At 38.6% G+C, this 14,857-nt stretch overlaps 1 protein-coding gene across 1 annotated transcript in view; it reads right to left on the bottom strand.

The window, feature by feature from the left end:
* The window catches only part of LOC136256562 (uncharacterized), a 396,868-nt gene that overhangs the window by 288,494 nt on the left and 93,517 nt on the right, over positions 1-14,857 (bottom strand). Inside the window, exons 8-9 of the mRNA XM_066049542.1 lie at positions 12,626-12,727; positions 7,561-7,662 (exon numbers count right to left, since the gene is read on the bottom strand). The gene's annotated coding sequence lies outside the window, so the exon portion shown is untranslated. The remainder of the gene's footprint in view (positions 1-7,560; positions 7,663-12,625; positions 12,728-14,857) is intronic.

Below are 14,857 nucleotides of genomic sequence, written 5' to 3' on the forward strand. Positions count from 1 at the left end.
CCCTACAGAATAACTTGTGATGTCATAAAATTCTATAATGGAGTAAATAAATTAGCCGAATGCTCTATTAGGGTGACTGTTCTATTAGAGTATCTCGATCTCACATTTGCTACACGGAGTTGGCTTTAGAATCATAACTCAGTGGTTTGTAATCCGATTCTTCTGTACTACTGCAAGGACTTTCTATGAACATTATTCCAGCTATACACCAATTTTCAGCTCATTGCTCTAAGCGGTTTGCCTAGTAGGCGTGAAAACTAACTTTGGCAGCTCGTATCTCGGAAATGGCTGGAGCAATTTCCTTCAAATTTGGAATGTAGACTCCCATTGCTGGTGGGCAACTGTGTAGCAAGTTTGGTTCCAATCGGATAAGTGATTACTGAGATACAAAGGTGTGAAAATGACGTTTTCGTTCTTCCTGTCAATATACTCACGGGTGTGGCGCGCCGGCTTCTTGGGCCGCACGACACACTACCGTGTGTCTTGATACATTGTGGCTTTGAATTTTTCTGGTATGGTTTTTTTCTTGTATGCTGTTGTGATTCTAGTTTTTTTGGCAGATTACCAGTTGCACACTGAGAACTGAATCTATGCTTGAGTACATTGTACCGTGGAATCAGCACGGGACCAACCCCTGCACCACCTTACCTTGAATTCTCTGACAAGCATGGGAATGACGTCGTTCATTGATGGTTCTTGCTTGGTGTTGCTGCTGCAACCTGTTCTGTCCATTGCCGTCATCTACCATCGCCTTTACCATTATTTCTGCTGGACCTGATACTGTTTCCGCAGCCAGGTCCACTGCCGTGGTGTTCATTGTTGTTGTAAAATGCCTCCTCATCAGTTTCCGCCATTCACTGGGTGCTGGTATCGCCAGGTGGGTCATGAGCTCCCAGTCTAATTCAGTGCATTTTTAAGTTCTCTCGCGTTGTGGTATTATCATAGGCTAGCAGCGTACACTCATAAACAGCCTTGCCATGCCTTTTGACATTTTTCTACGTGCCTTTTGTCCGACACATGCGCATCAATTATTCTCCAGTTAATGATCACCCCATTTCTAGTTATTGCCACCTTTTCAATCCTTGATCACGAATGTCAGTGATACCAACTGTGCTCGCTACACTAAAAGTGACTCACACATAGCCCACTACCATCAGGTCAGTATCACACCATCAAAGAAAAAACCACATTGTAAACAGTCGCTAAATTAAGTTAGTTTAACTGGTTAAACTTCATATAATGTAGTCTAGGCAGAAAAGTCCATTTAATGACATGTTTTACGGAACTGCTAGTATCACTGTTGCAGGTTCTATCTAATCAAAAACAGCCAAGCTGTAAAAAATGGTGCGGCCCTCAAAAAGGCCGTGGTGAAAAAAGATGTGAAATCCAAGGTGGCGGCCAAGAAATGGCTGTGATGGTAGGTTAATGGTAAAAATTTTAATAATGACAATTCAGGTGAATTTGATGCCAAGACCAAGTGGCACAAAATTCACCTGAATTGTCGTTATTGAAATTTTTACCATTAACCTACCATCACAGCCATTTCTTGGCCGCCACCTTGGATTTCACATCTTTTTTCACCATGGCCTTTTTGGGGGCCGCACCATTTTTTACAGCTTGGCTGTTTTTGATTAGATATCACTTCTTTTTGTATTTGTATACTGCAAAGCCAGCCTATTTTGGGGCTTTTTTAACCCATGTGTTTTTTTATTTACCACAGGAAGAAGAAAAGAACTTATAGAAGATTTTTAATGCTTCAATTATTTTTGATTTTATTAGTAATTATACAAATTATATACATATATTTATTACATGCCCATTATTCTCCACAGGATATTTTTTAGCAGCTGATCTCTCTACTGGGTGACTTAAAATATAGCTGAACTATATACAGGATGGTTTCTTTGTAGCTGAACTCTCTACAAGATAAATTCTTCTAGCTGATTTCTCTACAGGGTGATTTGTTTCTAGCTGAACTCTCTACAGGTTATTTGTTTGCAGCTAAACTCTCTACATCCATGGTGGTTTCTTTGTAGCTGAACTCTCTACACGATGGTTTCTTTGTAGCTGAACTCTCTACAAGGTGACTTCTTCTAGCTAAACACTCTACAGGGTGATTTCTTTGTAGCTGAACTCTCCACATGATGGTTTCTTTGCAGCTGAACTCTCTACAGGGTGACCTCTTCTAGCTGATCTCTCTACAGGGTGATTTGTTTCTAGCTGAACTCTCTACAGGTGATTTGTTTGCAGCTAAACTCTCTACATGGTGTTTTCTTTGTAGCTGAACTCTCTACAAAGTGACTTCTTCTAGCTAAACACTCTACAGGGTGATTTCTTTGTAGCTGAACTCTCCACATGATGGTTTCTTTGCAGCTGAACTCTCTACAGGGTGACCTCTTCTAGCTGATCTCTCTACAGGGTGATTTGTTTCTAGCTGAACTCTCTACAGGTGATTTGTTTGCAGCTAAACTCTCTACATGATGGTTTCTTTGTAGCTGAACTCTCTACAAAGTGACTTCTTCTAGCTGAACTCTCTACAGGTGATTTGTTTGCAGCTAAACTCTCTACATCAATGGTGGTTTCTTTGTAGCTGAACTCTCTACATGATGGTTTCTTTGTAGCTGAACTCTCTACAAGGTGACTTCTTCTAGCTGAACTCTCTACAGGGTGATTTCTTTGTAGCTGAACTCTCCACATGATGATTTCTTTGTAGCTGAACTCTCTACAAGGTGACCTCTCTCTACAGGGTGATTTGTTTCTAGCTGAACTATCTACAGGTGATTTGTTTGCAGCTAAACTCTCTGCATGGTGCTTTCATTGTAGCTGAAATCTCTACATGACGGTTTCTTTGCAGCTGAACTCTCTACAAGGTGACTTCTTCTAGCTGAACTCTCTACAAGTGATTTGTTTGTAGCTAAACTCTCTACATGGTGCTTTCTTTGTAGCCGAACTCTCTACATAACGGATTCTTTGTAGCTGAACTCTCTACAAGGTGACCTCTTCTAGCTGATTTCTCTACAGGGTGATTTGTTTCTAGCTGAACTCTCTACAGGTTATTTGTTTGCAACTAAACTCTCTACATCCATGGTGGTTTCTTTGTAACTGAACTCTCTACATGATGGTTTCTTTGCAGCGGAACTCTCTACAAGGTGACTTCTTCTAGCTGAACTCTCTACAGGGTGATTTCTTTGTAGCTGAACTCTCTACATGATGGTTTCTTTGTAGCTGAACTCTCTACAACGTGACTTCTTTTAGCTGATCCCTCTACAGGGTGATTTGTTTGCAACTGAACTCTTTAGGTGTTGATTTCTTTGTAGCTGAACTCTCCACATGATGGTTTCTTTGTAGCTGAACTCTCTACAAGGTAACTTCTTCTAGCTGATCCCTCTACAGGGCGATTTGTTTGTTGTTGAATTCTCTACACGGTAATTTGTTTGAGGCTGAACTCTCTATATGGCGGTTTCTTTGTAGCTGAACTCTCTACAAGGTGACTATTTCTGGCTGAACTCTATACAGAGTGATTTGTTTTCAGCTGAACTCTCTACATGATGGTTTCTTTGTAGCTGAACTCTCTACAAGGTGACTTCTTCTAGCTGAACTCTCTACAGGGTGATTTCTTTGTAGCTGAACTATTTAGGCGGTGATTCCTTTGAAGCTGAACTTTCTCCAAGGTGACCTCTTCTAGCTGATCTCTACAGGGTGATTTGTTTCTAGCTGAACTCTCTACAGGTGATTTGTTTGCAGCTAAACTCTCTACATGGTGCTTTCTTTGTAGCCGAACTCTCTACATGATGGTTTCTTTGTAGCTGAACTCTCTACAAGGTAACTTCTTCTAGCTGGTCCCTCTACAGGGCGATTTGTTTGTTGTTGAATTCTCTATACGGTAATTTGTTTGAGGCTGAACTCTCTACAAGGTGACTTTTTCTAGCTGAACTCTATACAGAGTGATTTGTTTGCAGCTGAACTCTCTACATGATGGTTTCTTTGTAGCTAAATTCTCTATAAGGTGACCTCTTCTATAGTTGAACTCTTTACATAGTGTCTAGTTTCTAGCTGATCTCTCTACAGGGTGATTTGTTTGCAGCTGAAATCTCTACAGGGTGATTTGCTTGTAGCTGAACTCCTTACATTGTGTCTAGTTTCTAGCTGATCTCCACAGTGTGATTTGTTTGTAGCTGATCTCTCTACAAGTTGATTTGTGTGTAGCTGATCTCTCTGCAGGTTGATTTGTTTGTAACTGATCTCTCTACAGGGCAGTTTGTTTGTAGCTGAACTCTCTATAAGGTGATTTGATCTCTCTGCAGGTTGATTTGTTTGTAGCTGAACTCTCTAAAGGGTGATTTGCTTGTAGCTGAACTCCTTACACTGTGTCTAGTCTCTAGCTGATCTCTCTACAGGGTGATTTGTTTGTAGCTGATCTCTCTGCAGGTTGATTTTTTGTAGCTGATCTCTCTGCAAGTTGATTTGTTTGTAGTCGATCTCTCTACAGGGTAATCTGTTTGTAGCTGAACTGTCTATAAGGTTATTTGTTTGTAGCTGATCTCTCTGCAGGTTGATTTGTTTTAGCTGAACTCTCTACAGGGTGATTTGTTTGTAGCTGATCTCTCTGCAGGTTGATTTGTTTGGAGCTGAAGTCTCTACAGGGTGATTTGTTTCTAGCTGATCTCTCTACAGGGTGATTTTTTGTAGCTGACCTCTCTTCAGGGTGATTTGTTTCTAGCTGATCGCTCTACAGGTTGATTTGTTTGTAGCTGAAATCTCAACAGGGTGTATTGCTTGTAGCTGAACTCCTTACATTGTGTCTAGTTCCTAGATGATCTCTCTACAGGGTGATTTGTTTGTAGTTGATCTCTCTGCATATTGATTTTTTTGTAGCTGAATTCTCTACAGGGTGATTTGTTTCTAGCTGATCTCTCCACAAGTTGATTTGTGTGTAGCTGATCTCTCTGCAAGTTGATTTGTTTGTAGTCGATCTCGCTACAGGGTAATTAGTTTGTAGCTGAACTGTCTATAAGGTGATATGTTTGTAGCTGATCTCTCTGCAGGTTGATTTGTTTTAGCTGAACTCTCTACAGGGTGATTTGTTTCTAGCTTATCTCTGTACAGGTTGATTTGTGTGTAACTGATCTCTCTACAAGCTGATTTGTTTGTAGCTGATCTCTCTACAGGGTGATTTGTTTCTAGCTGATCTCTCTACAAGTTGATTTGTGTGTAGCTGGTCTCTCTGTAAGTTGATTTGTTTGTAGTCGATCTCTCTACAGGGTAATTTGTTTGTAGCTGATCTCTCTACAAGCTGATTTGTTTGTAGCTGATCTCTCTGCAGGTTGATTTGTTTCTAGCTGATCTCTCTACAAGTTGATTTGTTTGTTGCTGATCACTCTAAAGATTGATTTGTTTGTACCTGAACTCTCTGCAAAGTGTTTTGTTTGTAGCTGAACTCTCTGCACAGTGATTTGTGTGTAGCTGAATTCTCTAGAGAGTAATTTAATTGTAGGTGAACTCTCTACAGGGTGCATGACTTGTTTATAGCTGAACTCTCTTCAGTGTGACTTGTATAATGTTCTGAATCTCTACAGTGATATAATTATAGCTTAATTCTCCACAGGGTGACTTGCTTCTTGCTGAACTGTCTATAAGATTAACTGTTTGCAGCTGAACTCCCTACAGAATAACTTGTAATGTAATAGAATTCTATAATGGAGTAAATAAATTAGCTGAATGCTCTATTAGGGTGACTGTTCTATTAGAGTATCTCGATCTCGCATTTGCTACACAGAGTTGGCTTTCGAATCATAACTCAGTGGTTTGTACTCCAATTCTTCTATACTACTGCAAGGACTTTCTATGAAGATTACTCCAGCTATACACCGATTTTCAGCTCATTGCTCTTAGCGGTTTGCCTAGTAGGCGTAAAAACTAATACTTTTTTATTGCTAAAAATCGATCGCGTAATTGTGACACAGGTTGGGTTTTGTGTCATATCTCCATGGTCTTAATCTCGATTCCTTTCAAACTACCAAAAGGCACTCCTACGATGGTTACTCCATATACATAGCAATTTTCAGCTCATTCCATGAAGCGGTTTACCCTGTAGGAGTGACAACAAATCGATCTTGTTTTACGCGAATAATCGGTCATAACGCCTGAACCATTCATCGGATTTGCACCAAATTTGATGCTAGGATGCGCCTTTGGACTCCCTTTCTGTGTGCTAAATTTCAAGCCAATCGGAGCACACGTTTGCGATTTATAGCAATTTTTGCAAGTGTGCGAAAAGACGAAGAAGATAAAATAAACCAAGAAAAAAACACGAAACTTTCGCCGCTCATATCTCGGAAATGGCTTGAGTGATTTCCTTCAAATTTGGAATGTAGACTCCCCTAGCTGGCGGGCAACTCTGCAGCAAATGTGGTTTCAATCGGATAAGCTATCACCGAGATACAAAAGTGTGAAAATGACGTTTTCTTTCTTCCTGTTAATATACTCACGGTGTGGCGCGCCAGCTTCTTGGGCCGCACGACACACTATCGTGTGTCTTGATTCCAAAAAAGTAACCTTCAGACATCAATGAACATTCTGCACATCTGTGATAACATTGGAAGGATGAGACATTCTGAACTTTGTTAGCAAAGGTTCATTCCAGTACATCAATGCACTGTATTATCACAATTACAACCAGCATATTAACATAATTAAGAATCAACTATTACAAACTGTTTTTGGACATTTGTTTCTAGGAGTAATGCTTGACAATAAAATTTCCTTCTCTCCTCACATCAAATAACCATAGAAGAAACCTATACAATGCTCTCAATTCACCAAAGCCAGTTCTATGGTTCGTCCTATTCTAGAATACTGTTCTACAGTGTGGGATCCACATTTACCAAAGGACATTAATGAATTCAAAAAGGAACAGACAAAAGCTGCAAGATGGACAATGTCGAATTATAACTGGTCAAGCTCTGTTAACTTCTATGCTGGAATTACTACAATGGCACACTTTAACCACTTGTAGACACATATCAAGACTACACATGTTTACAAATCTAATAATTAACATCTTATAGCAGTACAGCTACCACCTTACTTCACCAGAACCCAACAATCTACCCATTAGTACCACCCTCTACATTTCATTATACCTATTACTGATTGTGATTATTACAAAATTATAGCTTTTTCCCCCAAGAACAATACGAGTTTGAAATGATTAACCTTGTGGCTTAATTGAAAGTAATTCTACCCCAGTTCAAATCCAAGCTGCAAGCAATAATTAACTCGACTCTTGATTGACAACTTTTTTATAGTAAATATCACTGTAGATGTAATATGTATGATTGTGATGTATTCTTTTGGAATCATCCCCTGAACGCATCAGACACTATCTGTCTGTCCAGTAAATTATAATAAATAAAATAAATAATTGTACATTACATAGAAATCAAACCACAATTATACAGGCATAGCAACTTTTAAACATCACTTGCAAAATAACAAAAAATGTTACTACATACACACGTACATATATACAGTCACTACCACAAACACTGTTACACTCACATTGTAAGTACTATCCACAGGAACAACATTTTGGTTTATGATCCACTTGGCAACTTGAGAATGGTCGTATTTTACTGCAATATGCAGAATGTTCTGCCCATCCTATAGACAGTAAAACATACATTGTATAATTATTCATACCATACTGTATACAACTAATACTGTATATACACAGTAGCTATCTATACAGTAGTTACACATGTACTATGCCCATTAAAAAAGGCTCACACTACAGATACAGTGGACATTAGATTATCCAAATGCCAAAACGACCGTTTTATTGGACTATTATGTCAACAGGCGCATACTCTATTAAAGCGATTGACAAAGTTTTGTATACTATAATATTTGTGACCAAATCTGACACATTTGTGCAAGTCTAAATTTACAGTATAAAAATAGCTAGTTTATTCATTGGTAGCGTGTTTGTCATGTACGAGAACTAGGTGCCATTATTGATGCCAATCACTCCAGTCATTGTACTGCTTGTCTGCTTCGGATCATTTAGATGGGTGTAGCTGAAGTGTCTGATATTGATTGTTGAGTGGTGCAGCACTATAATAGCCTTGGTTAGCTTAATTTATTGATAAATGTGCGGGTGGTATACAGATACCAATCCACCCCTGCATTTGTACTGCTTCCCCATTCATTCAGACGAGTGCACTGTTGCGTGTTTATTCATTCCAGAATGATTTACCTCCTTGTCAGTCCTTGATATATTAGCCTTGTATTCTTTAGCATGACCAAAAGAAATGTCAGCTGCATGTCCTTCTGCACCATTATACAGTTGATCCTGTCCTTTTCGTGCATGCACAAGTGTACAAAATAAAGCAAAGAATTGTTGACATAGTTTCTTATTGTGAATGTACAGTTTTGACTGTATTCAACCATGCTCCATCTGAAGTTGTGATTATCCGCTGCCAACTGTCAACCATTGATAGATCAAGTGCTTTCATTTCACTTTTAGCCATTTCACACATCTCAGTTACCATGGTATTCACAATGGGATGCAACAGTTTAATTGTTTCATAAAAGATTTTGGTAGTAACTGCTGCCACCCCTAAGCCTCGCTTCAAAACTTCATTATACTGTTAATGCATTGAGCCACTGGCTATAAAAGCAACGTACAGCCACACTACCACCCAGGAGATGAGAAAATGCAACATTAACAGAACTTGTTAAATCAATCATTCATTCAGCACAACCATTACACTTAAATGCAATCACTACACACCCACCAAGTCCTACAAAAACTTACATTTATAGGGATAAGTTAATTTCCAGTGCACTCTGGTGTGTAGCATTCTGTAGTTGCATTTACTTGGTCAATAAACTGTTGTAGCTATGTAGTTTGGCATAAAAACGTACTATTGTCAAGTTCAATTGGACCAACTACAGTATGAACCTTTTTCAAAGGAGTGGGAGAAAATTCCAAGCTACTATCAATAGAGTTAGTTTCACTTGTTGACAGTGTACTGTCAGTATCTGAGTCACTGCTTGTCACACCATTAGCAATTATTGATTCAATGACACTCACACTTGTCTGTGGTTCTCCATCATTGTAGGTATTTTCACCCTCATTCTGTACTTCTGAACTTGTCCCAGGATTGTTGTTGCCTGGATCAGCATTACTTCACCCTCCATCAGTATGTTCTGTATTTCTAAACTTGCTGCAGAGGTGTCATCACTAAAATTCACATCATTCTCATCCTCCATCACTGTGGCCTGTACTTCTAAATTTGTTCCAAGAACATTATCATCATCATTTTCACCTTCCATCAATAAGTCGTGTACTCCAGAACTTGCACCAGGGGTGTTATCGTCTAGTCTGTAGTATGTTCACATTGAATTAATTGCTGGGTTGTTGATTAAGAAGTCATAAAAATCAAAGGCTTTAAACATGATGTTCATGACGCATTTATTCATAAGCTCATGTAATAGGCACGTACTTGATTGTCAAAAATATGGCATCCTGTGCAGCATCAGTGAGTGCAGAGTGAAACCCTCTTGAAAATAGGTTAAACAGCCAAACAAAGTTTCTACTCATGAAGCTATGGGACTACTTTGAGCAAGAAATGAAGAAGTCTAAAGTTTCCATCAATGTGAAGCAGAGAATCTCGAAGGCCACTGGTATAAAATATTTTCTTCGCAGCTTGGTTTGGTATTCATTTTGCCACGTAGGGATTTCAGAGTCATCTATTGTAAGAGCGAGGATGGAGTACAGCAAGAAAGGTGGGTTTTCTATGCCAAGAAAAAGGCAGACGAAAGATACATTCGTTGTATGACAAGAAAGAAAATCTATCACTGTCGAAGATTTTGGTGGGTGAATTTCGAACGCTCAAGCCTTTGACTTTGTTACTCCATCTACAGTCAAAACTTCGGAATGATGGTGTTTTCTCCGGGGGGAGAACATCACTTAGGAGGGTATTAAAGGATATGGGATTCAAGCATAAAACCATTAATGACAAGAGGTTAGCATTGCACCAGTTTGTGTGTTTTAATTTTACTACACATACATGCAGGGTATACTATGAGCAGCCCCGCATAGTCCACCAGCGTCATAAATATTTGAGACGAATGAGGCGCAACAGAACTGAAGGAAAACCAGTGGTGTACTTGGATGAGGCTTGGGCCAATGCAAATGATGGAAGGTCCAGAGCCTGGGTAGAGGCTGATAAGACTACTGGGGGGACTATAGGAGGAGACTACTGGATGGATTCCCCGTAATTTTCTATGATGTCAAGTATCGAGTAAACGCAGTTGTTCTTTCAAGTTGTGATTGAGTTTTTAAAGCCGAGAAAGGATCTGCAGCAGATTACCATCAAGAAATGAATGCAGAGAATTTTGAAAGATGGTTTCAAGAAAGGTTACTTCCAGCATTACCAGCTAATTGTCTGATTGTACTGGGCAATGGCAGTTATCACAGGTAGGTGTTAAATTTGTCAACTGTAAACATTACTGTATTAACTGCAGTCGCTATTTGGAGGAGCAACTAAAGCAAAAGTGGCAAAAAGCACAGCTGAAGGAATGATTAGATAAGAAATGTAAGGCAGTTTGCATATACTGTCACTGTTTCAGTATGTGACTGTATGATGATTCACAGGTATAGCATATCCAAAAAGTTCACTGAAGAGAGATCTGTGGGAAATCATCAAACGAGCAAAAACTCCTCCAAGATATGCTATAGAAGAGATAGCTGGAAGTAAAGGTATGTTAAGTGTATACATTGTGGCTCTGAATTTTTCTGGTATGGCTTTTTTCTTGTATACTGTTGTGATTCCAGTTCTTTTGGCAGATTATTAGTTCCACACTGTGAACTGAATCTAGGCTTGAGTACATTGTACCGTGAAATCAGCACGGGACCAATCCCTGCACCACCTTACCTTGAATTCTCTGACCAGCATGGGAATGACGTCGTTCATCGATGGTTCTTGCTTGGTGTTGCTGCTACAACCAGTTCTGTCCATTGCCATCATCTACCATCGCCTTTACTATTATTTCTGCTGGACATGATACTGTTTCCGCAGCCTGGTCCACTGCCGTGGTGTTCAGTGTTGTTGTAAAATGCCTCCTCATCAGTTTCCGCCATTCACTGAGTGCTGGTATCGCCAGGTGGGTCATGAGCTCCCAGCCTAATTTAGTGCATTTTTAAGTTCTCTCGCGTTGTGGTATTATCATAGGCTAGCAGCGTACACTCATAAACAGCCTTGCCATGCCTTTTGACATTTTTCTACGTGCCTTTTGTCCGACACATGCGCAACAATTATTCTCCAGTTAATGATCACCCCATTTCTAGTTATTGCCACCTTTTCAATCCTTGATCACGAATGTTAGTGATACCAACTGTGCTCGCTACACTAAAAGTGACTCACACATAGCCCACTACCATCAGGTCAGTATCACACCATCAAAGAAAAAACCACATTGTAAACAGTCGCTAAATTAAGTTAGTTTAATTGGTTAAACTTCATATAATGTAGTCTAGGCAGAAAAGTCCATTTAATGACATGTTTTACGGAACTGCTAGTATCACTGTTGCAGGTTCTATTCCAGAAAGTAACCTTCAGACATCAATGAACATTCTGCACATCTGTGATAACATTGGAAGGATGAGACATTGTGAACTTTGTTAGCAAAGGTTCATTCCAGTACATCAATGTATTATCACAATTACAACCAGCATATTAACTTAATTAAGAATCAACTATTACAAACTGTTTCTGGACATTTGTTTCTAGGAGTAATGAATGCTTGACAATAAAACTTCCTTCTCTCCTCACATCAAATAACCATAGAAGAAACCTATACAATGCTCTCAATTCACCAAAGCCAGTTCTATGGTTCGTCCTATTCTAGAATACTGTTCTACAGTGTGGGATCCACATTTACCGAAAGACATTAATGAATTCAAAAAGGAACAGACAAAAGCTGCAAGATGGACAATGTCGAATTATAACTGGTCAAGCTCTGTTACTTCTATGCTGGAATTACTACAATGGCACACTTTAACCACTTGTAGACACATATCAAGACTATACATGTTTACAAATCTAATAATTACCATCTTATAGCAGTACAGCTACCACCTTACTTCACCAGAATCCAACAATCTACCCATTAGTACCGCCCTCTACATTTCATTATACCTATTACTGATTGTGATTATTACAAAATTATAGCTTCCCCCCCCCACAAACAATACGAGTTTGAAATGATTTACCTTGAGGCTTAATTGAAAGTAACTCTACCCCTGTTCAAATTCAAGCTGCAAGCAATAATTAACTCGACTCTTGATTGACAACTTTTTATAGCAAATATCACTGTAGATGTAATATGTATGATTGTGATGTATTCTTTTGGAATCGTCCCCTGCACGCATCAGACACTATCTGTCTGTCCAGTAAATTATAATAAATAAAATAAATAATTGTACATTACATAGAAATCAAACCACAATTATACAGGCATAGCAACTTTTAAACATCACTTGCAAATTAACAAAAAAATATTACCACATACACACGTACATATATACAGTCACTACCACAAACACTGTTACACTCACATTATCAGTACTATCCACAGGAACAACATTTTGGTTAATAATCCACTTGGAAACTTCAAAACGATTGTATTCTACTGCAATATGTAGTATGTTCTTCCCACTCTATAGATAGTAAAATATGTATTGTATAATTATTCATACCATACTGTATACAACTAATACTGTATATACATAGTAGCTATCTATACAGTAGTTACACATGTACTATGCCTATTATAAAAGGCTCACACTACAGATACAGTGGACAGTAGATTATCCAAATGCCTAAATGACCGTTTTATTAGACTATTTTGTCAACAGGCGCATACTCTATTAAAGTTATTGACAAAGTTTTGTATACTATAATATTTGTGACCAAATCTGACACAATTGTGCAAGTCTAAATTTACAGAATAAAAATAGCAAGTTTATTCATTGGTAGCGTGTTTGTCATGTACGAGCAACTAGGTGCCATTATTGATGCCAATCACTCCAGTCATTGTACTGCTTGTCTGCTTCGGATCATTTAGATGGGTGTAGCTGAAGTGTCTGATATTGATTGTTGAGTGGTGCAGCACTATAATAGCCTTGGTTAGCTTAATTTATTGATAAATGTGCGGGTGGTATACAGATACCAATACAGCCCAGCATTTGTACTGCTTCCCCATTCATTCAGACGAGTGCACTGTTGCGTGTTTATTCATTCCAGAATGATTTACCTCCTTGTCAGTCCTTGATATATTAGCCTTGTACTGTGACTTCCTGTGTGGGTCTGGTATTTGGTTTTGTTTATAAAGTCATTGAACTACTTAGTGGTGAGACTGTGTGGCCAAACGAGGTACATAGCCATGTTACAATTATTTGTAAACTGGTTTACAACTGATTTGTAACACTGGTGATAGCCTTTGACATACCCACGCACTATACCACAAATGTAGTTGAAGTTTAACCATAGCAGCAGTAAAAAGTATAGTAGTTTGACATCGTACTACAACATTTAGTACAAAGTAGTGGAATGGAAACTACGATCATGCTATGCCACGTACATTTTAGATGGGTAGGTAGCTGATCATTGTATGCTCAGTGCTAGCTAGCTATGTAGTTATTTTATTCTTGCTATACTGTATTGTCTCTCTCTACACAGGTGTTTGGTGATTTTCACATGGAACTAACTCTGTCTATACAGGACATCAGAAACTATAAGATGCTATTCTATGAGCTACTATCCACACTTTCAGAGTATGTATAAACTAATGTGTGTGTGTTATGTGTTTGTTCTAATAGTTACACAGGTGTCTTTGAGCTGAAATCCCCCTGGAAATCCCTGATGTACACCTCGTCCTCAAGCAACCACTATTTTTGCTGATAACACATGTTTATAAACTTTTGTTTATACCTACCTATCTTTACAAGTACACAAAAAATTGGAATTTTCAACTAGAGTAGGGACCATAGCAAATCAATAAAAAGTACTGAAACAAGCTGGAGTAGTGCATGGTATTAAATCACAGTTAAACAATAAAATAGGTCCTTATACCAAGAGTATACAATAGTAACCAAGAGTGTTAATGGCATATTACCCTGTGATTAATGATTGCAGAGAGTTACACAAATATTTCAGTAACTGTTCATTTACTGTGTGCTATTGTTAATGGTTGCTGTATTTGGCCACTACAGTAAGTGAAAACATGATAGCGTTAAAGCAAAATGGCTAATGATAGCAGTGTACAATATAAGGGAAAATTATTGCTAGGACAGAATGGCCAATCAAAAGTAAATTTGATTGGTCATTTCTGAAATTGCATGGCCATAAGATAGAGGTGTACTATCCTAGTGTGCGAAGCACACCCCGCAGTGCGAAGCACAAGCCTTCTAGGGGGATCTGGGGGCATGCCCCCCCAGGAAATTGTTTAAAAAGGATCACTCTGAGATTGAATCTGAGACCACTTTCAGCTACTTATCACTGAACTTTATGCACATGCATTTTACAGAGAATTAATTGTTTATTAGTAATACTTGTACAAATTTGTGTTGCTGCATACATATTTTACAAACAAAAAACTATGAATCAATGTATTGTACAGCCAGTTTGTAGACTTAGCTAGGCTAAATGCTTTGTTACAAGTGGTGTTGAGTCAGTACAGATTGAATTATCAACTAGCTATTGCTAAAGTTTCTCTTGTGTATAGCAATAGATCAAAACTTACTCTCGAACTTTCCGTGTGCAGAACACTTTTATCACGTGACTCTCAT

The sequence above is a fragment of the Dysidea avara genome, chromosome 1 (genome assembly GCF_963678975.1).
Source record: "Dysidea avara chromosome 1, odDysAvar1.4, whole genome shotgun sequence".
NCBI lineage: Eukaryota > Metazoa > Porifera > Demospongiae > Dictyoceratida > Dysideidae > Dysidea > Dysidea avara.